The sequence below is a fragment of the Melospiza georgiana genome, chromosome 14 (genome assembly GCF_028018845.1).
Source record: "Melospiza georgiana isolate bMelGeo1 chromosome 14, bMelGeo1.pri, whole genome shotgun sequence".
NCBI classification, from domain to species: domain Eukaryota; kingdom Metazoa; phylum Chordata; class Aves; order Passeriformes; family Passerellidae; genus Melospiza; species Melospiza georgiana.
In genome coordinates this window covers 6,747,715-6,759,822 of record NC_080443.1, presented here as the reverse complement: position 1 = coordinate 6,759,822, position 12,108 = coordinate 6,747,715, and the positions used below count along the sequence as shown (strand labels likewise).

The 12,108-nt window shown below is 41.0% G+C and overlaps 1 protein-coding gene across 6 annotated transcripts in view; it reads left to right on the top strand.

Annotated features, from left to right (window-relative positions):
* Positions 1 to 12,108, top strand: part of ZNF536 (zinc finger protein 536) — a 344,528-nt gene that overhangs the window by 284,896 nt on the left and 47,524 nt on the right. The gene's annotated exons all lie outside the window — the stretch shown is intronic.

Genomic DNA, 12,108 nt, shown 5'->3' with positions numbered 1-12,108 from the left:
GTGTGCTGGCAGGCAGTGGGATCCCCACCTTTCCTCTGCACCCTGCAAGAGACCCTGAATCCACCTCGTGTCCCAGCAGGAGGTGGGATGTTGGTGATGTTTAGGGGCAGAATGGGACAGAAATAATGGCATGTCCTGTTAGGAGCAGATGTGACTCTCTAAGAAGCCAAGGAGGGAAGGGCAGATGTGGGGCAGCCAGGACATGGCACCTGTAACACAGAGCCCTTGTCCTGCTGCGAGATTGTGGTGAACTGGCTTCTGTCTCCTCCCTCACCCTCCCTTTCCTTGCTATTGATCCCTTCTTAGTCCTGTGATCTGTGTATTTCCAGTATTTATCACACTGTGCTTGCAGAGGGTGACAGTGTCACATCTCTTGGGACTTGCACTACAAATCACTGGTTTTAAGGCTATACCATGAAGGTGTAGCCCTGAAAACACTCAAGAATTAACATGCATTAGGAGACAGGCATAAGGGCTGTCCTATGAGTTACAGACAACTGTAGACACCAGTCTGTCACTTGCACTGTGGCTGTAGTGTTGCGTGTAAATCCCATTTGTTTCCGTGGTAGTTGGAGCAGCAGAATTTCTGGCCTCCTATTTCTAGTAACTTCATGCTGGGCTTTTAAGGCAGAAACATCACCAAGAGCATTGGTGATGACCTTATGGCCCTTTTTTGGGATATAATTTTTGCCTGGGAAATCATAATCCTCCCCACCAAAGAAGCTGAAGTGAGCTCGGCATGAGGGCAGACTGCAGAGGCTGCTGGGCAGTGGGGCTTCCCAGCAGCTCAGCTGGAGGGTCGTTCTTTGTGCATCCTCTGGCACCTCTCAGTTACCTGCTTTCACATGTTTCGTGCATGAAAATGTGCAGATTTGAGCCGACTTACATTTTTTTCCTGGCCCATGATACAAATTAACAGTCTTTATTTTATAATATTTCATTTGAATAGCAGCTCTCGTAGTTTTAAAGTACTGAAGGATGAAAAGTCAGGAATGTAATTGCACTGTTTGGCTTTTGTTCTGAGTGAGTCATGGTGTAATATTTTTCCACAGGTTGCTAATGCTGCCCTGGGTTGTGCGTGACATTGACTATCATCTCTGTGTAAAGAAATTCCACTTAAATTCCATTAGTGCCTGCTTTTTCTTAGCTTCAGCTCGTGCCTGCTCGTTATTAGATGGGGCTGTAACGTGAGGCTACTTCAGCAATGGTGTTATCCCTACCTGGGCTTCTATTTGGATTCTAACAAACTGAGATAATTTTGTCACTTGGCTTTTTGGATGCTCTGTCTAGGCCCAGTGATAAAGTTAGGGTATGGTACAAAAAATATTTGCTTGTTGTCCTCTTAAACAGTACAGGAATGATTTTTCACAGTTAGTCAGTTTGGAGATTCCAGAAATATCTCTGCTTCTTTTTATGCTGACATTAGGTTATAGGCTTCAGATTTTGACTTTTATTTCTCATTTTTCACCCTGCTTCTGCCCCTTCTGCCTCCACTAAGAAGAGTGGCGAGTGTTGCCTGCCTTTTGTTCTTACCACTATGTCACTTGACATTTTTTCTCTATTGAATCATATCCCATCACTTTCCCTGCTCGCTAAAAGGCAGGCTGGATTTTTTTTATTTATATATTGTCCCTTCATTCAAATTGTCTGCGGCTTCTCCTCCATTTCCTAGTCTGAATAAATTTCATCCCGTTTCTGCATGCTGTTGAAACAGAAGCTGAATGAGCCGAGGTTCTGCAGAGATCTTTGGGGCAGGCCAGCTCTCCCCTTGCACACTCTGCTCTTGCTGTTAGCATGCAGAGCACTGTGCCCTCACATGCTGTCCGGGTCGTGATGCATTATTTAGCTCAGCCTCTCGTCAGAACTTACGGCGTTGTAGCCTGTTAGGGGATCATGTGGCACTACCTTTCAGAGAGCCCATGTAAATCATGGTCATGGATTCCTTTGATTATTTTTGAGTTTGGTTTTTTGTTGGGTTTTTTTTGTTTTCCCATGGGGTGTGATTTTTTTTCAAAATATTCTATTAGTTTTGTTACGTATGATCTCCCTTTTGTGAATCCATGCTGAATATCTTTAATTAAATCATAACTTTCCCTATTTTGTCCCTGATTAGTGTTTCCAATATCTTTCCCACTGCTGAAATCAGGCTGACTGGTGTTTAATTTCCTTGATCTTCCCTAGAGCTGCTGTTATATATAGGTGTCACATTAGTCCTCGCGTCCACAGCTACCTCCCCCGCTCCCGAAGATGTTCCACAGATATTTGCTAAACTATCCCCTTGCTTCTGCCTCTTCCTTCCACATTCTGGCTGTCATCCCATCCGCAGTATTTCTTTAGCTGCTTGAAGAAGTGCATTTTTACAGCTTCAACTTTTGGATTTATTAATCTTTCTTGTCCTTGTTAGCTGCTGCACGTGTTGGTGTTTGCAGTCTCGGTGCGGGTGTCCTGCTGGGTGCCCGCCTTGGTTGGTTGGTGCATGTGCAGTGCAGGGTGGCCTCGTGCCACCCTCCCCATGTGCATCCCAGCCCTTGATAAACCCAGCAATCCTGCTTCAAGTGCTGAGGCCTTTGTGCTGTGCCCAGACCATCCTTCCTCCTCAGTCTCAGATCTTCTGCTTTGCTATTCTGGATTTCCCAAGACAGACATCGCTTCTCTGACCCTTCGTGTATTTTTGTCAGGCCCCATGTGTATTTTCTGCTGATATGAACTCATCTTTGAATACTTGCCATTTCCGTATGGAGTTGTTTCCTCCGCTCCTTTATTCCATTCAGGGTCTGCTCCTCCTCTCATTGAAGTCAGCTGGGAGTTTTGCCATTGCCTTCCTCGAGAGCAGCAGTGAGCCTGCGATTCACTGACACTTCCAGCATGCTCTCAAAATTAACCCTGCTGAAATTGAACATCGATATCGAGCTTTATATTTTAGTTGTAAATCCAACTCCAACTCCTTGAATGCTGCTTCTGTTTGAAGAATGGCTACTATGAAGTAGTCCATTAATTTTAATGTAACTCTCCATGGTTAGATTTGGGTCATAACATTTCCACTGTCATGACTGCAAAAACAACATCAATAGAAAACTCAGGTTTTCTGGATGTTTCACCAGATGCACCAAAATCTGCTTGTCTTTCTTCCTTGTCACTAGGAAACTTGTAGTCACACAAAAATTGCTCAAATAGTGTTTAAGTCTTTGGGGAGAGAAAAAAAAAACATCTATGAAAACAAGGTTAAGTACAGGATTTGGGGTAGGAGGGGTTGGTTTTTAACAGTAGTACGCACACTTTTGCTTTTCCCTTGGCATTAATGCTGAGTCACATGCCTCTGTCCCCACAAACCATGGTGGAATTGAGCCCACAGGACCCGTGATTTCAACCAGAAAACTGCTGCTCTGTCCTTAGCTCACCCCACTGTGAGGAAGGCTGGTACCACATATGGTATGTAAGCTCACACTCACTTCTCTGAGACCATGGAAACCCGAGCATGATGGAATACATCAGGGATGGAGTGGCAGCCTTGATTGTGAATATTTTTTTGCTAAAGTCAGACACTGAATGTTACTGTAATGACATTTTATGTCTCTCCTCCTATAATCTAGCAGAGAGAGCCACAGGTGTTCCACTGGAATTACTCACACGTTTATAGAATTGGACATTCTGTCATTAAATGGACTTAAAACTAAAAAGCCTTTGTCTGCAAAAGGTGGCCAATAGAAAGGGACTTTGGATTATCTGATATCCCATAACTTAATCATATGGCTCTTAAGAGTAGGGCATAAGCAGCTGTGTCTCGCTAATATGCATGCAATATGTGTAAAGTGATATGCTTTAATTCTAAACTTGTTTTTAGCAGGAAGAAAAAAGCGTTTAGATGAGGAACATTAAGATTCAGAATTAACCATTTTTTTCCTCGGGGCAAAATTATTCATCACCTGATATTTATTAAGGCAACATTTTTATTTTATTGCTCTGTACTGTAAAGAGTCTTTCCAAACATTCTCAAAGTTGTGCAGGGAAGTTTTATAGGCAGACTTGCAGGCTGCATTTAAAGTGGTTTTCAAAACTTGAGAAAGATAGATAGATGTTTTCCTTCTCCTAAATAGCAATGTTGTCAAATCTTATACTGGAAGTTACAGAGATAAGCAGTCATTTAATTTATTATTTAATTTTAATTTTTTTAAAAATCCATCCTCCCACATTATATAAACTTGATTTCTGTATTGTAGCCTTAATTGTTAGTTTGTGTTGGTTTAATCTCTCTTATTTAAGTATGTTTGCTTTAATAATATTTAAAAAAACTAAGACAAAGAAACTGTAGATTAGAGACTTTATTTTCAGGGTAAAATGATACGGATAAGTGAGCGTCAACTGACCAGAAATTATTTGCTTCTGTCTGTTAGACACGTAATGGAGTCATTTAACTAGTCAAATTAGGAGCTGTAGAAATGCACCATGCTTCATTACTGAGTTCGAATGGGCACCATTTTACATTTACGTCAAAAATTATCTCATAGCAAATTAATGTTTTCATTGTGTGGGGAAGCGGGAGCTGTGCAGTATCAGCACCACCTAGAGGATGCGACACAGATGGCTTGGAGATGCTGGTCACAGACAAAACGAACATATTATCTCCAAAAAGCAAAGTACTTCCAACAGGCTGCTGCCTTCCCCAGACTAGCCCTGAAAGTTTTGCTGTCTTGTTCTCTCAAGCTCTGCCTGTCCCCATCAGCTCACCCAAAGCTGTTTATGGCACGGATTGGGTTGAGTCTTCTGTAAAATCCTTCAATGTTACCTTGTTACCACAGGTTGCATATTTTTAATGCAAAGAGATGCTGTTAGAAGTCAGAATATCACTTGAAAAAATCAGAGAATCTGAGCAAACAGTAAGAATTTCCAGGTGAGGTTACAGAGGCTAACTCATCCTTGAAATTTCCTGAAAAGTAAAAAAGTAAAAAGGAAGTTATTTAACGAATTGCGTACTTTGACTAATGGAAACAGCTAGTGACTCCAAGTGTAGAAAAAGAAACAATGAGGCAAAGGTGAGGGCAGAGTTTCAGTTTGAGAAAGTTGTGGCAGTGAATAACCACCATGCAGGAACTGAACACGCAGAGAATTAGCACTAATAAAACTGGTCAGTGAGAACTGTGAGCTGTTTAAAGCACAGAATGGTTTTGGGTGGCTCAACGTGTGCTTTCCCAAAGGTCACACAGGAGGTAATATCAAAACTGAATTTAAACTCTAACTTTTCTGTGGGCAGATGCTCCCAGGTGGGACCATGGCCCACCCTGGCAGCTCCTCCAGCAGGGCCAGGGCATTCCTGGCATCAGACAACCAGAGGAGTGGCAAGGAAAGACATTTTCATCCATAAGTGTTTTGTGATGAAAGACTGCAGAGGCTAAGTGCCTCTGGCAGCGTGGTTTAGTGTTTCAATACAACTCCTGGAATTCTGGAAGGGAAAAAAAAGTTAGCAGTGGTCATTGAGGCCTGCCTGTGTCCTGCTCCAGCAGGTCCTGCAGGAAGAGTCCTGAGCAGAGGCTGCTCTGTGTCTGTCAGTGCTCCCACCAACCCCAGCCATGGCTTGCAAACCCAGGGCAGGGAGCCAGGACATCCCCTCATCACCCAGCCCAGGCTGCTCCCTACCCGAGCCAAAAAGTGTTCCCCAGTAATTCCTTCTAGGAAAGGTTCTTCTTGCACATGGAAACACAGAGATTGCTGAGCAGAAATTTGCAGGATTTGAGCCTCAGCTATGATTTGCATTAAAGATATGTTGTAAATTGACCAGAATATCTAAACATGTTTTCCAGTCTTATTAAATGTTGTGCATGCATAATTGTATAATTCTCCATATTAATATTCTTAGAGGAGGTTTCCAGAACAAAACAAAAACATCCACAAAGTACTTTGACACAAAGAACAGGAGCTAGAGACAAAGATGAGCTGAGAGGGCGAAATAGACCAGAATTCATTTAGTATTACATTTATCTCTGGTGCAAATGATCACTCATTAATTAAAATGTTGCTGCCCATTGGAGTTTAAAGACAAAAATGCTTCGTAATTGTTTAAAGTATGTAATTTTTTTGTTATTTTTCATATTTCAATGAGTTGCTCTTCAGAATTCTTTGGAAAAATCAAATAATTTCCTGTGATATTATTTCATAGCTAAGTACAGTGTCTTAATCACATACTGAAGTGTAAGTTCAAGAATCTGCCAGTGACTTTAACTTTAGGGCCATGGTTTTGATAATGCCACATTGGTAGATAGTCCATGCCTGTGAGCAAGTTTTCTTTTGTTCTAGACAAAGCTTTCTTCTTATTCTTTAAATGGCTGAATCTCCTTGTAGGAAAGGATTTCTTTGAAACAACACAGAAAAAAGTTGAGAGTCTTGTTTACAAGTACCCAGGTATTTCTTTCTTTTTTTTTTTTTGACTGTAGTGGCACTTTACCTGTTCTCGTGAATCTTGTCTGCTGAGATAGTTCAGCCTTCATGTTATGTTTACCAAGGCCAGACTAGAGGATCAAATAATTTATAACCATTCCTGTTGGGTTTTATGTAATAACTTTGGAACTCATATAAAGTAATGATCCACAAACTCTTTTAATGTTCATTATAAAATATGAAATATTTCTCAGAACCATTGCAATTATGTGACCAGACATAACTGTTTCACACATGAGTAAATACAGGGAGGTTTAACATAACTTTATTATCTTCCTGTCTTTTCTTCTCATTGATGTGATAATACTGTTTTAATATTTTTCTAAAGAAAAGTTAAGTAATTTCAGAATCTCTATTGAGGCCTAGTTTATTGGTTTTTGTAATAGAGTACTCAAGAATAATTGTATTTATGATTAGACTGATAGAAGTAAATGTTGTTGTGCTGAATAGGGGTAAAATACCCTGAAAGCTTTATATTATTATACAAATATACAGGCATACATCAGTAAAAAGAAATTATTAATATCTGTCTGTCTGTCTATGCATTTATTTTATGCTCATCATAGTATCAGTGCACTTCCTCTGGAGACTTTCAGGGGTTTAGCAGTTATTAAAATGTCAGTGGATATAGGATGGCAAAACTCATTAAGGCTACATTAAAAAAACACATGCCTTGCCTGATACTCCGAGCTAACCTTTAATTTCCCCCTCCTCTCCTGATTTTCCTGGATTTAGACTAGACATAAAATGGGTCCTGCCACAATCTAAACTCTCTGCTGAAGCTGATCAGCACTTGTTAAGCCTGGCTTGGGACTTTGTGGAGTTTTCCAGGTTTCCTGCCCTGTTCAGGGTAAAATGAGCCTCTGAACTTTGTAGTTGGCAGCCCTAAAACCTCTCACATTCCTACTCCACGTGGTGCCTTCACAGGAGAGATGGACTCAAGCCTGACTCTGAGGCCCTGCCTGTGTCTCTGAGTTACAGCATTTGGTGCTAACACAAGGTGGAATAAGCCCCCCTAGAAGAGCAGCACTGAGAGAATTCCCAATAGAAGGATTCCTCCTTCCCTTCCATGAGGAGCAGTGTGCAGCAGCAGGAGGAGGGTGAACACATGCATTCAAACTAGAAAATATAACATTTTTGTTTACCAGCTGTAGCTGGTAACATAAAGTAACAGAATTCTGGTCTCCAGCTGAATGATGCAAATATCATCAGAAAAACGATTCTTTGGCCAAAAGAGCACAACCTAATCAAGAACTCACTTAAAAATGTAAACTATTTCCCCCTGATTCTGCCCTTGTCTGCCTGATGTCTTTCCCTTGCTGACACGTGGGGAAAGTGCTGTGGGTTTGTCACTGCGCTGTGCCATGCTGAGGGACCAGGACAGGGTGCTTCACAGCAACTCCACAGACTTCCAGGGCACTCAAAGGTTAAATCTCTTCAGTCCCACTGTCCTGCTTGCTTCTTACAGGTTTTGTGCAGGGCAGGGGTCATTTTCATGCATTAAGAAAAGTGAATTTAGAAATGTTATTTTCAGGAGTCAGGGATAACCTGGAAGATTCCAAGTGTGGAAGCAATGAATCTGTTATACCCTGTCGTTCTGAACGAGAGACAGGAATTATTTCAGAGTCCCTCTGTTGCATGGAATACTTGGACATTCTGTTCTCCCTACTTTTAATTTAAAATGTCTTTATTTGTCATTATGAAATGCTGGCATGCATTGAAAAATGAGTCCAGTTGTACTTAGCAGTAGCAAAATGTGATATGACTAATGATACAATGAGAGGTATAAAGTATGCAGAAGATGCAATAGAGCTGGAAGGATCCTGGCTCTCCTTTTTCATATTTGAGTTTAGCTTTGCAAGAATTTAAATAATAAATATTTTTGTGGTGGAAAATTTTCTTGTATTTTTTTTGAGTTTTGAAATTCAAGGGTTGTATCTATTTTTAGTAATTTAGGCATTTTTAGTCCATCTAAATTAGTAAACTTGATCATTTTTTAAGGTTTGGGTTTGGCCAGGCAGAGTTACAATAGTTAATTTATTTGACACTGGAAACTAAATTTTTACTTGTCTTTGGAAAGTATGAAAAAAATTCAAAATCAGATTATGAAAGATTTTACTTTGCACACAGTAGAATACAGGTCTATATAGGATAAAACCCTACCTTTAAGGAGTCAGGAGGAAGATCTGAAGACAAAGGTTTAGAAAAACACCCAGGCTCCAGATTTCAATGCACAGAGAGGGAGATCCATAATGAAAAGGCTACTTTTGAACTTGTGCTATGAGCTGGATGTTCACCCTCAGTTTCATTTAACTGTTTTATACAGAGAAACATGTGATTTACTTCACCAGGGATGGAATTTTTCACTCTGTGCCCCTACCCAATTTTCCAGTATGCAGTACCCAGGGTCATAAAAAATCCTGTTGATGAGTTTCAACATGTTAAGGCCAAGTATGCATTACAAAATTCCTAACCTGAGCTGATGCTGCAGGTATGGGTAGCAGTTGTGCATATTAAATGTGTTTACATGCACTCTTCACAAACAAATTGAATTTGTGTTTCCAGACAAGTTTCACTTTACTTTCGAACTGCTAAACACCAAAAATTCAGGAAATATATTGATTAGTTCAAAAAGCAGATAATTTTTTGGAACATGGAACAAGTCAATTGTATTTTACACTTGTCTCTAATGCTAAATAGATTTATCATGAGCACATTACATGTGCACCTTTAGCATATGATCAGAGATGTCTTAGTTTATTATAGCATTTTCCTTGTGATATTATGAGCTAGAAAACCTATCTTCAGTCCTGTCAGCATAAAACCTGCTCAGCAGGAGGTGAAGCACATGAAGCAGTTTCCAGGCCTCTTAACATACACAATTCATGCAACTGAAAAGGTTTTGATAGTTTCTTTTTTTTTTTTTTTCATCTTGGATTCCTAATGGTCGACTTTTTGTTGCTATCTTGAGACACTGAATTATTTTTTTTTCTGGAGAAAGAATTCTTCATTATTTCTCACCCCCATACAAAGTTAAACCAGTCTTTTCTGGTTTATTAGGTATTGGGCAAGAGATTACATCAGAGGTGAGAGGGCTCTATGTAGTTAAGAGCAGGGTATGATGAGATCACACAGGCGGAGATTTCAGCTAACATTAACTATGCTCCTGCCCCCTAAATCAGTGGTGCCCAGGTAGCTGGTACCAGTTATACCCAGATATCTATTTCTCTGCCATGGTGGTTTGGAGAAAGAGCCCTGAAGTTAAGAGCACGTGGCCTCAAGGCAGCCTCCCCACCTGCTGATGGGGTGGTTGACAGACCAGGGCGGGGTCTGTGGCTCCTGGAAGGGAGCAGAGTAGCATAAGAAGTCTTCTTATTTGCTTTATTTCTCTCTCTCTCTTTTTTTTTTTTTCCCCTCTCTCCCCTTTGACTTGGACAGGAGGAAGGAGACTTGGACAGGAGGAAGGAGAAGGAGGGATTTCCTCACCTTTGCAAAAAGTCAGTGTTAACTGCTTTCCTGGGTGAGCTCCCAACCTCCCCCATTCTCCTGCTTTGTCTTTCCCTCCAGCCCAAACACTCCTCTCACAAAAGGGTGCTGCTGTTTCCAGGCATTTACTTAAGGGTTTGTCTCCACCTCAACCTTTCCTTCTGCTGCCAGCAAAGGGAGAATCCCTTTCAAGGGACAGCAGGAGCTAATTGCCCCCTCGACCCCTGCTCCCTGTTCCCCACCTCTACTAATAGGACTCAGCTGTCACTTCCCTGAATCTGAAAGCAAGAGCCAGCAGCTGATCCTGGGATGATTTATCAGGAGAGCCCCACATTTCTATATGGCTTTTCAAGTATGCCACCATATTTCAGGATCACTGAAAAGGGCAAGTAGGTCCAATGACCCACTTACGTGAGACCAGTGGCTGTGAATAACATCAGTGTGGTGATGAACGTGCCACGACCTGTAAAATGCAGGGAGTTTGTCTCTCTGCTTTTTTTCTGCTTTTTTTTTTTTTATTTTTTAAATTGGTGCTGATTTTTTGAAATGTTCTATAAACTTCCATAAAGTCTGGAAAATATTGGAGGGTGTTTAAGTAAAATTAGCCACGAAAGTATGTGACCTGCTTCAGAAATGAGGTAGATAATGTTAGTGTTGTGATGTCCCCCAGGACTCAGCTTATAATGTTATCTTTGGTCATACTCAAAAGAAAGCTAATTTATGGCCTTTCAAATCAGGACTAATTAATATAAAATGTTCTTATTTTATATGATAAATTCCTTTGTAAAGAATTTTAATGATGTGTCTTTCTGAATAATTCTCTCCATAGTGTAGGTTGTGAATATGGAACATTTTTTAAAAAAACACAGATTTTTTTTTTTTGTAAATTTGAAGCCTTGAACATAAATATAGAATATTGGCTTTCTTTATTGAAGCCTATTGTTCACAGCAATCCTTCATCTGTTGGCATTATCCCACGTATGAAATCTGCAACCTGCTGTCTCTAGGCCTCAGTGTTCCCCCAGGATGGATGTCCATGGAGTTGTTGTCAATTCTCCTGAGTGCACACCCTGCACACCCTGGCCCTTGTCCCTTGGGACTCAAAGGATGTCACTCGCATGGGGTGGCAGAGCAGTGACACATCCCTGCCTGTGACACCTCGCTGGCATGTGGCTTTGTCCCCTCGTTAGGAGGCCCAGCACAAAGCACATCGCCCCTGGCACGCTGTGGAGAGCAGTGTAGGGAGGGTTTGTTCTGTGCCTCGTGTCCATGTGGTGTTTTGAAAGCTTGTGATAAAAAATAATATCCTTGTAGGGCCATGTTCTGTTCTCAGCCACACCAGTGAAAATCCACAATAACCTCACAGGCCTTGGAGGATCTAACTCTTCCTCTCTTCGGCTGCAGTAGGGTGGAAGACGAGAAGAACAAAGCATTTAGTGATGAATTTCAGCCCAGAAATGTGAATTTAAAGTCCAGGAGCAGAGTTGATGAGATTTTAGTGCTCTGGGGGCCAGGCACATCCTGTCCCATGTCAGGCACTGCTGCCCTTAGGGAGAGGGAGAGGGAAGGGAGATTCCAGTGGAGGTACTTGAAGCTTGCACTGATCTCATTGTAAGCTCACTTTCTTGGGAAAGATAACTCCTACAAGTTTTTGAGCATATTGAGGGTTAGGTGCAGCAGGTACTTATGCTAAGAAAAGGAAAGTGTGAATTTTTCTTTTTCAGTCTCCCTTGTGACACACTCAAATTATCTCCCCTAAAACACATCCATTTCTGGACCTTTGTAATTACAGGACAGTCACCAAAACAAGATTTTAATGTTCATTGAGAATGTGAAATGTTTTTCTTCATCCTTATCACTGCATGCTGTAATCTGAGGCACCAATCAGAAATATCTGAAATATTCCTCAGCAATGCAGTGAGGAATTGTTCACCATGTATAGAATTGCCATCTATAGAATCTATAGAATTCTTTATTGTTCACCATGTATAGAATTGCCATCAAGTTTTGAAGCTAATCCAGAATTGTACCCTCAAAGATAGGAGGCTTTGTGTCTGTAGCCACTTAAGCAGTGTTTTGTGGTAGCTAACCTAATGTTTGGAGGTGACTGCAGGAAAGAGTTGAAAGCCTTCACATCTAGCAGTGAGGTTTTTGTAATTTGTTTGACCATCTCAAGAAAAATGTAACATATTT